At 35.7% G+C, this 13820-nt stretch overlaps 1 long non-coding RNA gene across 1 annotated transcript in view; it reads left to right on the forward strand.

Moving 5' to 3' along the window:
- Positions 1-13820, forward strand: part of LOC308526573 — a 667011-nt gene that overhangs the window by 38652 nt on the left and 614539 nt on the right. Inside the window, exons 4-5 of the long non-coding RNA XR_013996560.1 lie at positions 89-303; positions 413-548. This is a non-coding gene — a long non-coding RNA (uncharacterized lncRNA). The remainder of the gene's footprint in view (positions 1-88; positions 304-412; positions 549-13820) is intronic.

Here is a 13820-nt window from a genome sequence, read left to right on the forward strand (position 1 = left end):
CTGAAGACATAAACAACTTTCTTTGATGGCTAGCCAAGACTCTGTCCTGCCACAGATCTCCTCCTACTCTTTCATTTCTTACCCCAAGGAGCAGTAAACATGAATTCTGACCCACCAATGCAACCCCAGAACTGAGAAGATATACACTGCAGCTAAACAGTAGGTAGAAATAAAAACACTGCCTCAACTCGATGCTATTAAATGTGCTGGGAAGACAGTCTCCAAGACAAAGGATAAATAACCTACATAATGAAGAATTAGTTAGCAGTGTTATGTAAATATTGTAGCAGCATCAATGAGGAGGTAAGCAGAAGTATTTTAAGACACTGTATTATACAATACCCTGTGCACTGTTTCCCGGTGATAAGGTTTTTAAAGCATCTTTATAAGCTCTTCTTCTCTGTTGTGACAGGATTATTTTTGCACCTTTGGAAAGCAACTGAAAAAGGAAGCTTGGAAAAAGTGCTTCCTAACAAAGCAGCTTAAACTGTAAGAAAGAACTGATTCAAGATACAAGAATGGATTTAAGATAGAAGACTAAAACATAGGTATAAATGATATCCTCTTTGTTTTTGGCTTTTTTTGCAATGCTGTATATTCTTGTCAGTTCAGTGAAATGCTAAAATGGCAAAGGATGAAAATGTTTTTGATTATTGCACAGAACTTTAGATAGTCACTGCATCCAGAAACAACACATGTAATGGGTAAAGTTGGGTGAGTGGATCATGTACAAATTATCCAAAAGGAAATGTTTTAGCTACTGGTGTCAATAAATTGTCCTCTGCCCCACTACATTTCAAAAAATATTGACAATACATTTTCTTCTTGCTCCACCCTTTAAAACCTCAGTATTAGAATGATAAATATTTTGTAACAACTTCAGAGTGTTGACTCTTGATTGGACAATGATGCACAAATTACTGAAATTCACAAATTCTAAATCTTAGACACTTAAGAAATGTTAATATTTTGATTTAGTGAAATGGTAAGAGGTATGTAGTGGGGAAAAAACCAGAAGAAATGGAAATGTCTTAGATAATTAAAAAAACTGAATAATTAGGTGTAATTAATCAGCCCCTCTATACAACCAACCCTTGATTGTCTAGCTATGTTATCATTTGTAGACTCTCTACAGAAAGAGAATGTTAAATTGAAGAATACCTTCTTCCCCGTATTCTCCCTGATGTTATTAGTTGTATGAGATAGATTTTTTTCCATTTTTTTAATCCTCATCTGAGGATATGTGGTGTGTGTGTTTTTAGAGAGAAATTGATTTTAGAGAGAAAGGGAGAGAGAAAAAGAAAGAAACATCGATGTGAGAGAGAAACTTTGATTGGTTGCCTCCTATACATTCTCCGACCGTGGATCAAATCCACAACCTAGGTACATGTCCTGACTAGGAATTGAAACCAAACCTTCTGGTATATGAGATGATGCTCCAACCAACCGAGCCACCCAGATAGGGATGTATGAGAAATATTTTAGTCAAGAGGCCACCAGAGAAGCAATGTGTCTGGGAACAAAAGCTAGAAACCCAAAAGTACTTAATGAAAGTAGTTATAAACACACATATGAGAAAAATTGTCAGGTTGAAAGCTGGTCAAAAGGAGAGTGAGTCAAAATATAGAAATGCAGGCCCAGCCTAGAATCTAGGAGTTGTATCCAGATAACCAAAGGAGTTGAGCATCCCTGGCTAGGTAGCTCAGTTGGTTGGATCATTGTCCCGATACACCAAAGTTGCAGGTTTGATTTCTGATAAGGGTACATACAAGAAACAACCAATAAATATATAAAAAAGTGGAACAACAAGTTGATCTCTCTCTCTCTCTCTCTCTCTCTCTCTCTCTCTCTCTCTCTCTCTCTCTCTCCCTCCCTCCCTCTCCCCCTCTCCCTCTCCCTCTCCCTCCCTCCCTCTCCCCCTCTCCCTCTCCCTCTCCCTCCCTCCCTCTCTCCCTCTCTCCCTCTGTTCCTTTATCTCTGCCTTCTTCTCTCTCTCTCTCAAAATCATTCAATAAAAAAAAGTAGTTGAACTGGGGACAGATGAGAGCAGAATGTATTTAGAGTGGCAATTAGGTGTCCAAAAATTAAACAAATCTCTGGGGGCCTAGGAGAATAAGGTCAAGGTCAAGGGCTTACAGAAAAAAGTATTCCTTCATATTGGAAGGGAAACTTCTTCAGATGTTATTTATAATCCCAGACCCAAGAGCTGCTGAATTCAAATCAGTGTACGCATGGTCAAGCCAGTCCCTCAGTGTGTGCTTCCAGTTGATTGCAGTTGGTCTTATTTCTCTTATTCCATTGTGATTAAGAACACCTGAAAAGACTGTACACAATAAGGGGCATTAGCCTTCTAAAACCTGCAGTTTTCCCTCACCAAACTGTTTATCAAACCTAAGTACAGTGTAAATAAGTGAATAGTTAATGCATTGCAGGAGCATCAGGAGGGAAAGAGATTGGTGGATATTTGTGAGCTGGGCTAGAGGTAGCATAGTTAGAACCCAAGGTGCCACTGAGCTGTCTTGAGTTTATACTTATACTGAGTTAGTATATGGAAATGAAACTGAACAAGGTCAATTTGTTTTCCTGAATTATGAATTAGGGTTCAGGAGCCATTTAGGATAAGCACTGTTCCTCAAATCTTTGGGAAATCACTGAATTTGAGTTGAATTTTACTTTACAACTTCTCTTGTTCACTGGGATCTACTAGTAATTGAACAGAGCAGACACTAACAGAAGCCTGTTGCAGTCAACATTTTTATGAAAGAAAAGACTCCAGAGAACTCAACCTGAAAAGGGCCACTCTAAAGAATTTGAGGTTTTTGTTAAATCTAAATATTTTCCATAATATTGAGTTTTTAAATGTCAACACAGGTGAAGAATGTTAATTAATATGGGCAAACTTCCAAACCTCTAACAGCAGTTCTCAACCTGTGGGTCGCGACCCCTTTGGGGGTCGAACGACCCTTTCAGAGGAGTCTCCTTAGACCATCAGAAAACACATATATAATTACATATTGTTTACAGTAGCAAAATTACAGTTATGAAGTAGCAACAAAAATAATTTTATGGTTGGGGGTCACCACAACATGAGGAACTGTATTAAAGGGTCGCGGCATTAGGAAGGTTGAGAACCACTGCTCTAGTACATCCAATTGTGGAAAAAAAAATTAAAAATCTAAATTAGCTGCTGTGCTTCAGTGGTTGAGTGTTGACCTAGAAACCAGGAGGTCATGGTTCCATTCTTGGTCAGGGCACATGCCTGGGTTGCTGGCTTGATCCCCATTAGCGTGCAAGAGACAGCCAATCAATGATTCTTTCTCATCATTGTTTCTATCTCTCTCTTCCTCTCCCTTCCACTCTGAAATCAATAATAAAATTTTTTTAAATAAAAAAATAGAAACTTAAATTATCTAAGGAATGGATGGATGGTCACTATGTTTAATTTTAGGTTTCATCTCAAAATAAGATAAAACCATTTTGCCTTATTTACATGAAGACTTTTTACAATACAATTTACTGTTAATACTTTGAATTTTAACTCATGGTCACTTGTCATGTAAACCAATCGTTCAAAGCTGTACAGATTGATTATAGCCTCAAAGTGAAAGAATTTCTTTTTAAATCTAAACAGGCAAGTGCAGAATGAACCTCATCTTGACAGGAGAGTATAGTTAATAATAAAGGAAAATGCCAGCCATATTTAGTTTTCAAGAAAATGTTTCCTGAAGTACTCAGTGTCATTTGATTGGTTAACCTACTCTGCATTTTCATTTTCAGATTCCAGAAATAACTTCTGGATTTCCCAATAGATATGTCATTTTAATGCTGGGACTTCTGCTTTTAAAACAACATTATTTTTTGTTAAATATATTAATCAAAATTAGCTAAATTAAATGTATTAGTCAAACTGTTGTCTTCTCAATTTTCCTCCCTATTCTTTTTCCATGTATCTGCTCTCTTCATTTGGGGGCACTTTCCCTTCTATATAAATGAGGCTATAACAGAGGCCCCACAGATTGTGGCCTAGAGATGGATCCCTGTTGCTAGTAAAGTCAATCATATTAATTCATTGGGATTTTATGTAGAAATTATTGGAAATTATTTGTCTCGGGTGTAGCTGATCCAGGATTTGTGAGTCTAGAGCAGCCGTGGGCAAACTACGGCCCGTGGGCCGGATCCGGCCCGTTTGAAATGAATAAAACAAACAAACAAAAAAAGACCGTACCCTTTTATGTAATGATGTTTACTTTGAATTTATATTAGTTCACACAAACACTCCATCCATGCTTTTGTTCTGGCCCTCCGGTCCAGTTTAAGAACCCATTGTGGCCCTCGAGTCAAAAAGTTTGCCTACCCCTGGAGAGTCAACTGTAGGCCATACCCATCTCTCACTACTTGGAAGGATCAAATCTTCAATAGGAAAAAATGAGGGGAAAAAATACTAGATGAGCAAAGATGAGGAGAGCAAACGAAAGAGTGGGAGCGAGAGGGAGGGAAAAAGAAGTCATTAAGGTGAGGGACACAGGAAGGAAGACCAGGGAGACATATTCAGTATCTGGATTTACCCCAGTTCTTTGCAGGAAACAGTACAAGTCTCCTGATCTCTTTTATTTTCCTTGGACTAATTTGATGTTGTGTTCTGTCATTTGAAATCAAAAGTATCCCAACGAATATACTGTTTCAAATAATTCCCCCCCCTCCCAATATGAAGTATGCCAACTTTTCAAGTTTTTGGCATTTAGTTGAAAAACTCCTAAGTGAACTGGTTGGCTTAACTTTAAGGCCTGTGCTTTTCAGAAATTAATTTAAATGGATAGTAATATTCCAACTTTGACTCTTTTAAGGTCTTTATTATGAAAGTTTTAGAAATGAACCCATCTAAATACATGAAATCAATTATCTCCATTTTAATGATTTCTGTGGTCTCAAAAATTCTTTTAAGGATTTGTTTTAGCACTGAACATTGCAAAGAATAAATTAAAAACCGTATATGTTTATGATTTTGAATACAGTGTTATTGTAAAAAAAACTATCCTAAAAATCCAAACTGTCTACCCTATGTTGCACCTCAATTCAAATTTTTATTTATTACTTAAATGTGCTTTTGAAAACATATGTATGTGTGCATATATACATATATGTGTGTGTGTGTATGTGTGTGTGTGTGTATATATATATTGAGCTTAAGGTACAGGGATTTCCCACATATCATCATACATACCCAGCCTCTCCCAGTAACTATCACAATCCCATCCCGAGTTGGTATATTTGTTAGAAATGACAAAACTACACTACCATATCACTATCACCCAAGGCCCATGGTTTACATTAGGGTTCAGTCTGCGTGTTGTATAGTCTATAGGTTTGGACCAATGTATAATGACATGTATTCACCATTATAATATCATACAGAGTAAATTCATTGCCCTAAAAATCCTCTTTTTTTCTGCCTATTCAATCCTCCCTCTCCCCTAATCTTCAACAACTGTTTATTCTTTTACCGCCTCCATGTTTTTGCCTTTTCCAGAATGTCATATAGTTGGAATCATACAGTAAACAGCCTTTCAGTTGGATGTTTTCACTTAGTTATGTGCATTTAAGTTTCATCCATGTATTTCCATGGCTTGATAGCCCATTTCTTTTAATACTGAATAATAGTTCATTGTCTGGATGTACCACAGTTTATTTATCCACTGACCTACTGAAGGGCATCTTGATTGTTTCCAAATTTGGCAATGAAGAGTAGAGCTTCTATAAACATTTGTTAGTGTGGACACAAATTTTCAACTTTTTGGGGTAAATACCAACGTGCACAATTGCTGAATCACCTGGTAGGAGTATGTTTAGTCTTTGTAAGTAACTACAGATTAGTTTTCTAAAGTCGCTATACCATTTTGCATTCCCGCCAGCAGTGAATGAGAGTTCCTGTTAATCTACAGCTCTCCGGCGTTTGGTGTTGTATTTTGGATTTTGCCCATTCCAATAGGTGTAGTGTTATCTCATTGTTGTTTTAATTTGAAATTTTCAAATAACATATGATGTTGAGTATCTTTTCATATGCTTATTTGCCATCTGTATATCTTCTTTGATGAAGTGTCTGTTCAGATATTTGCATATTTTTTAATTGGGCTGTTCATTTTCTTATTGAGTTCAAGTACTTCTTAGCAGTATTTCTTCTTGGAATGTGTTAATTGTAAAATAGAACTATATAGTAAAGTGTAACATACTTTAATCAGGAACATTAACCCTTAGTATGAATATACTAAATCCTGGGAATATTCTTTTTCTAAAAGTTCTATGTGGATTTGTCCTTTTAATCAATAACAACTCTAATATCAATTACTCATTTTAGGTGCCTTGTTGTTTTCAAAGCAGGTCTACCTGAAGTTGCTATGTGGTAGTTTGCTTTTATCTGAACTTATTCTCCCCATTTTTTTTAAAACAGAGAAACAGAGATTCAGAGGTTCAGAGGTTCAGAAGTTCAGAGGTTATATTATTTACTCAAAGTTAAAGTGCAGAAATGGGACTTCATCTCAGAGCTCTGACTCAAAGCCCAACTGCTAGCAGAGGTTTAGAGAAGTTTTCCTTTTTCTTTTCGAGAAAGGAGACTACACTTTGTGAGGGATAAGTAAGTCTTATGTTAGTGCTATCAGTAGGCTTTCATCACTAAAAAAAAATGTAATGGCAAATTTGAAGATCATCAGAATAGTACTCATTATTTACTAAAAATATGTGATTTTATTTTCTACATTGAGGGTATATTACCTTTGCAGATAAGGCCTATGATTATCTGTGCACAACATTACCTACTCACGTGCCAATCATTTAACAATGTCTTTCCTAGCTACTTGGAAAAGTCTGCTTTATCACAAACTTCATTTGTAAAAATATTTGAGCTGCTTCTGTAGTGGCACAAGTTTACTGACCAACATCACACCAGCCTAATTATCAAACTTCAAAATGCATATTGAGAAAATGATGAGTCCATATGATGTAGAAATCTGACATCAATATCCTGTAGAAGAAAGAGGTAAATTTCATGGGTTTCTGGCATTAGCCTCCATACAAAAGTGTTTCTATAGCTGTTTCTTTATTATAAAATTTTAGGTGGTACCTTTGCTTCCTGCTATGTATTGATTGTACTACTTAAGTAAAATGACAATACTGACATTTCAATGTTTATTTCGCTTATCTTTATTCCACGAATTCTGAGCACGTTTTTGAAAAACTAAACTGGTAAAAAGTGTTCAGATTTTTAAAAATAAAATTAATCAGTGAAATTAAATTTTTTAAATAAAAAAATTCACAATATTTTATAAAATGTATCAGTTAACTACATTTCTATGACTTTCTTTGATTTCGGCTCTCTTTTCTGGTCTCCCTCCGATCATGTCCTCAGAGTTACTTCTGAAGTGGCTGGAATTTGAGAGAGAATCTCAATAACTCAAACTATGTTGAGCTTCTCTGAACTGAATTTTGCAAATCTCCATCTCAGGGAAAGCCCACTGCTTTATCCAGTAGTTCTAAATAGCAGCAGTTTTGATTTCTCTTTTAGATAACTCAGGGGGATGCTAACTGTGGTCTAAATCCTTTCCTTCTCACTGGGGGGATGCGTTCTCTTCCGAGGGCTTCACCCAGCATGTCAGCATGTCCATGCACGGCCTTTTTAGTAAAGGAAGATGGGAAGGGTCTGGGTGTTGCAGGAGCTTAGTAGTCAAAAAAGGACTGGAATGGCTAAGACTGTCACAGATGATGGGTGGGAAGTCAGGGAAGAGGGCAAGAGGAAGAACTGTTCAGAAAGCTGTGACAAGTGAATCAAGCTGCTGATCAGTATATGAAATAATGTATCTTTGTGTTTGAATATGGCACAGTTTATGTAATTGATTTTGTTGTTATTACTACTCTGAAAATGAGGAATTAGTTTTATTATAAACCTCCCTTTTATAAAATACATACTTACACCCTCATTTTCAATTCAGAATTTTTGTAGAGTCAACATTCAGAATTTACATTATTATGACCACAGATATTATTGATGGCTAAGCATTATAGTAGATTACACATACACTATTTTCTTGTACAATGTCTTTTCTTCTAGAATTAATATTTTTCTATCACTATTTTTTTTGAAATTTCTATTTCTATGTTTTCTGTTGCTTCGACAAGGAGAATAGGAGAGGAAGAGCAAGTCTGATAGCAAAACACAGTCTTGTGAAATAAAATGTAATGTAATGACAGGAATGACATCCTAACATTGTTGCCTATTCTATTAGTGAAAAGCAGGTTACATATAGGTCCCACCCAAACTCAAGGGGAGGGAATTACACAACAGTATAATACCAGGCTGCAGGAATCATGGTGGCCACCTTAAAGTCTGCCATAAAAAGCATCTCTTTGTTTTATTCTTTTCTTTTAATTTTGTAGCATACATTCAGTCCCAGACTAGCCAATGGAATAAATAATACTTCTTTTACTCTGTTAAATACATCAGTCCTCTTTCTTCCCTCTTTTTTGAGAAATACTTTCTGGAGCTTTGTGACCACTTGTGACAATTTGGACTGTTACTTTTGGGCCTTCTGTATCATTGTTATCCTAGGGTTTTCATTTACCATCAAACATGGGATTCTCTTTGGCTAATTCCTGTTTGAATTGCCTTTTCCCTAAACTACATGCCTTCCTCTTCCTCCTCCTCCTCCTCCTCCTCCTCCTCCTCCTCCTCCTCCTCCTCCTCCTCCTCCTCCTCCTCCTCCTCCTTCTTCTTCCTTCTCTCTCTCTCTCTCTCTCTCTCTCTCTCTCTCTCTCTCTCTCTCTCTCTCTCTCTCCACCATTGTATTCCATAAAGCCAATTGAGCATTGGAGATTGTATGCTTCTGAGAAGGTGGAAATATAGGCAAATTTTGTGCTGGCAAATGCATTGACCTGCACAGAAAGGGCAAAATAATAACAAAATGAAGGGGTAGATGCAGAAATATAGCTCTTTTCACATCTTGCATGAATAAACATGACAATTTTGGCTTTTTATTTGATGTGATATTTTGGCTAGGTAACGAATTATAGGTTGGAAATAATTTTGCTTTAGAATTTTGAAGACATAATGTCTTTGATTTTTCATATTGCTGCTGAAAGTGATTTTATTCTGAAGCCTGAGTCCTTATATATGACCTTGTTATTTCTACTAGCTTTTAGTATCTTCTCTATATCCTTTTAATTTTAAAATTTTACACCATTGTGCTTTATGCTCTTTTTTTCATTGGTTTTTAAATATATTTTTAACAGAAAAGTGTACTTTTTTCTCTTCTAAACCACTTTCTTGTATTGATTCGTTGAAAATTAGTTTCCCTTTTGTTGTATCTGTTCTCTCTTTGTGGAATTCCCATGAGAGGAATATTGGATCTCCTGAATTGATCTTCTGATTTTCTTATACTTTCTTTCGTATTTTCTATTTCTTTGTCTTTTTAATTTCTTAACTTTATCTTTCAGTTCTTATATTACATTTTAAAAAAATCTTTGTTGTTGAGAGAATTACATATGTCCCCTTTTATTCCCCATTGACCCCTTATAGCCTGCCCGTGCCCCCCGCCCTAGACCTTCACCATCCTTTTGCCTGTGTCTATGGGTTATGCATACATTGAAGTTTATTTCTTCCTTAAAGTTCTGTTTGCCTTGTGTTTGTTTTAGTCTGTTTTTCATGTTAGATGCTTTCCTTGAATATCCAGTGATGCTAAGGTGATAGTTTTACTTTTTGAGTGAGGCATCAGAAATCTGTTGGAAAAGTAGGAGTATAGCTGAGGCTGGTCATTAGGTGACTGCAATGTAAGGTTATTTGTTCAGTAGGCTGTCTCATTGAGGACTCTATTAGTATCTATATGTCTTTTCTTTTGAGTTGATTTTTTTTGTAGAAAAAGACTCCATTTTCCTTTCTGGGGGTTTGTCTGGCTGTCAGTAGACTGGGACTCCAGGATGGGGTCTCTTTTCAGAATTCAGGATTTCATGAATTTCATTGTTTTGAGTATGGCCATACTTCGGCATGCAATTTTGCCTCTTGTACCTAGGTTCATAACTATTGTTCAAATTCTCTAGTAGGTTAACCTGATTTATTCCTTCAATTTGAGGGAAAAGCAGTTTCAGAAAGATGGAGGGGATATAGTTTTGAACTTTTAAAGCAAATTATCTACTAAATCTCTTGTTTTTAGCCTCACTTGTCACTCTGATTTCCAGAGATATTTGGAACTTTAAAATCATGAGCTTTTCCAGGATTTTGCTATCAAAATGAGATTTTCTATTAAAATAAAAATCAAGTTGATACTCATTGGTATCACTCTTTGGAAACAGTTTTCATCCCCCCATCTATACATATAACATAGCTTTTAATATGGGGTTAATAAATCAAGGATTATTGAATATGGGATTAAGAAATACCTACTCCTCACCACAGACTCCCTTGAGAATTAAATTTAAAAAATAAGACAGGGTACACTTTCAATTTGTTTTCCAATTACTCTTCATATACAATATTATATTAGTTTCAGGGGTACAACATAGTGATTAAACATTTGTACAATTTACTAAGTGATCACCCTGATAAGTCTAGTACCCATCTGGAACCATACATAGTTGTTACAGTATTTTTTACTTTATTTCCTGTGTTCTACTTTACATACCCCTCACTGTTTTTATAACTGGCAATTTATACTTTTTAATCCCTTCACCCTTTTCATCTGCTCCCCCAATCTCCAGAGTAGACTATTGTATTTAGCCACCTGTCTCATCTAAATTTCTCTGGATGTGTTTGGATTCATTTTAGAATTTAGACAAGTGGATATGTGCTGGATGTCCGGATTTAATGTTATTTTTAAATGGGAAAGAATAATTTTCTATAAAATTTTCAGATTTTTTATTTAAAAAGCCTTCCTGAAATGCATCAGTAGAAATGTGACAGTGGTTTTATGTTGCTAGATGATGCCCTTTGAAAATAGATTTTTGCCACCATATCAAAAAGTGTTACATTATTTTTTTATTGCTTAAAACTTACTGCTGAGCTAGTTAATACCTTAATCCCCCCAGAGAAAGACCTTGGACAAGTCATCAGTGTTTTGTGTATATATATTTTTTAATTCAGTGGAGTTAAGAGAAATGTGACACATAGTATAGAATCTAAAGTTATTGGTCAACTTGAATTGATAGTTATAGACTTCCATAAACTCAGAAACCAGCATTTCTCCTCCACCTGCAGTAATCCTTTCCAAAAAAATGTTGCCATGGCATGGAGGAGCTTTCTCTGAAGATTCTGGTCTAATTAAAGTCTAGTTAAAGTCTTGAGATTTCTTCAGAGCAATCTCATTAATCTTTTGTATCATGGAGTCTTTAGTTCCTGTGATAGTGACATTGAGCTCACAATAGTGTTCATTCCATTGTTACTTCAGTCCACATGTCTAAGATTTTACTTTGTTCAATATGAGTACATATATATTTTGAAAGATTCTCTAAGGCTTATCTTGCTTAAGTGGTTTATAGCAAAACTACTTCTGTAATTTTTAAAACCTATAGTATTCTTTTAATTAAATGATTAATACTTAGTACTCTTCTGTTTTTACTATTATTATTAATTTACAGGCTGGCCGGTGTGGTTCAGTGGTCGAACGTTGACCCATGAACAAGGAGGTCAAGGTTTGATTCCTGGTCAGGGCACATGCCAGGTTGTTGGCTCGATCCTCACTAGGGGGCGTGCCAAAGACAGCTGATTAATGATTCTCTCTCATAATTGATGTTTCTGTCTTTCCCTTTCCCTTCCTCTCTCTGAATTAATAAAAATACATTTTTAAATATTTACAAACCTATTTAAATATAAAGTGTTGTGTCATCTATAGCTTTCAATTTATCTTTATTTTTTCTAATATCCAAATAAGGAGGCAAAGTAATATCCATTTTGTAACTTAGATTGATAGGGTGTCAATAAAATTCACAATTTAACTTGGAATAGATAGGGAGTCAGTACAATTCAGTAATCTTGCAGAGACAGATACTATTAAATCAGACAGAACCAATGAAATGCAAAAACTGTTTAGAAGACCCTAGGACAGACAATGCTAGTTGCCTATCCAATAACTATTTTCGAATTGCTTAATAACAGAACCCAATATAACGGAATACTTATCTTTCAACTTTCCTTAACATTGGAAGTGATGATCTGAAACCATTCTGGCCAATGAGATACCTTTAGAACAGCGGTTCTCAACCTGTGGGTCGCGACCCCTTTGGGGGTCAAACAATCCTTTCACAGTGGTCGCCTAAGACCATCAGAAAACACATATATAATTACATATTGTTTTTGTTATTAATCACTATGCTTTAATTATGTTCAATTTGTGACAATGAAATTGGGGGGTCACCACAACATGAGAAACTGTATTAAAGGGTCGCAGCATTAGGAAGGCTGAGAACCTTGTATAGAAGTTTCGGTGTATGGAAGAAGAGACTTCTGAGAAAATGCTATGGTGATTTTTGTCTTTTGTCCTTTATTCTTCCACATATTTCCTGTCCAGAACACATATCTTTGGAGGTGGAGTAGCCATCTTTTGATACGAGAAAAGACCCTAGGTTCACTAACTCTTTCGCTTCTTATTTTAAATGTGTCTTTAAACACTTCTCTAAATGAATACAGAAGGTCAAACACATTGCTTCACTTTAAACAACATTTTTCTCTTTGAAAAAACATTTTTATTATGTGTGTTTTTAAACATTTCTCTAAATGCCTTACAGAAGAGCTATCATATTCAGTTCCTGAAATAACACAATTTTAAAGTATCCTGCATATGCAATTCTTATAAACATCATTTACTACATGTGTTTTTAAATACTATTCCACATTACAGACAATATATCACATGTATTTCGTAAAATGGCACGGTAGTCCCAGTGGCCTGCAGTGAACATGTGCTAATACATGTTTTTAAATATTTCTCTAAATGTATTGTAGAATGGCAAACGCATCCCTTCATTAAAAAATACTTTCCTCTTCACAGAATGAAGTAATTCTCATAAATGTTGTTATTACAAATAATGAGCACTCTCTTGAGAGCTGGATCAACCTGGATTTCCTTTTCATGTGCTTGAAGTACATGAGAAAAATCATATTTTGGTAAATCATTCTAGTCAGATTTTCTTTAAATACTGCTGAATGGGATTCCTGAGGTGTCCTCCGCGGTCTCTGAGATGACTCCTTTGCATTTGCTTTCATTCTGCTCTGCCAAGTGAGAAAGATTTCTGTGCCAAACTAGGACTCTCTGAAAACTGTTTAGTAATATCTGTATCTGTTGAGGGAACAGTGATTTTGATCCCTTTCATCTTACCGAAAAATTGAGATTTTTGAGAGTCCTAAGTGGCAACATGAGAAAAGTGAGCTTCCTGCCATATTGTTTTCTGTTCTCTGTAGTGTATGGATAATCAGAGCTGTAGATGTAGATTTCTTCTTGTATTGGGGAAAATCTTAAGGGGTGTGTGTGCAGGAGAATATATGTGTCTCACCATTTGCTAAATTAGGGGAACCACCCAGTCATCACTATTCCAGTCCTTGGCACTCTTTTCCCAAAGAATATCCATGGCATATAATTAAATCAATGTTTAAAACCCAGCTAATTATGCATGTATATAAGCTATATAACACTGTGATATTGTGATCCATCTCCATAAGATCTGCCACCTTTCTTAGGCATACTTGAAGTAAATGTCTAACAGACGTTAAAGATATTTTTCAGAGTAAAATATATATATATTTAAAAGCCTAAGCGACTGGTCAACTGGTCACTATGACACACACTTAC

The sequence above is a fragment of the Myotis nattereri genome (genome assembly GCF_964212035.1).
Source record: "Myotis nattereri genome assembly, chromosome: 1".
In the NCBI taxonomy this organism is placed as follows: domain Eukaryota; kingdom Metazoa; phylum Chordata; class Mammalia; order Chiroptera; family Vespertilionidae; genus Myotis; species Myotis nattereri.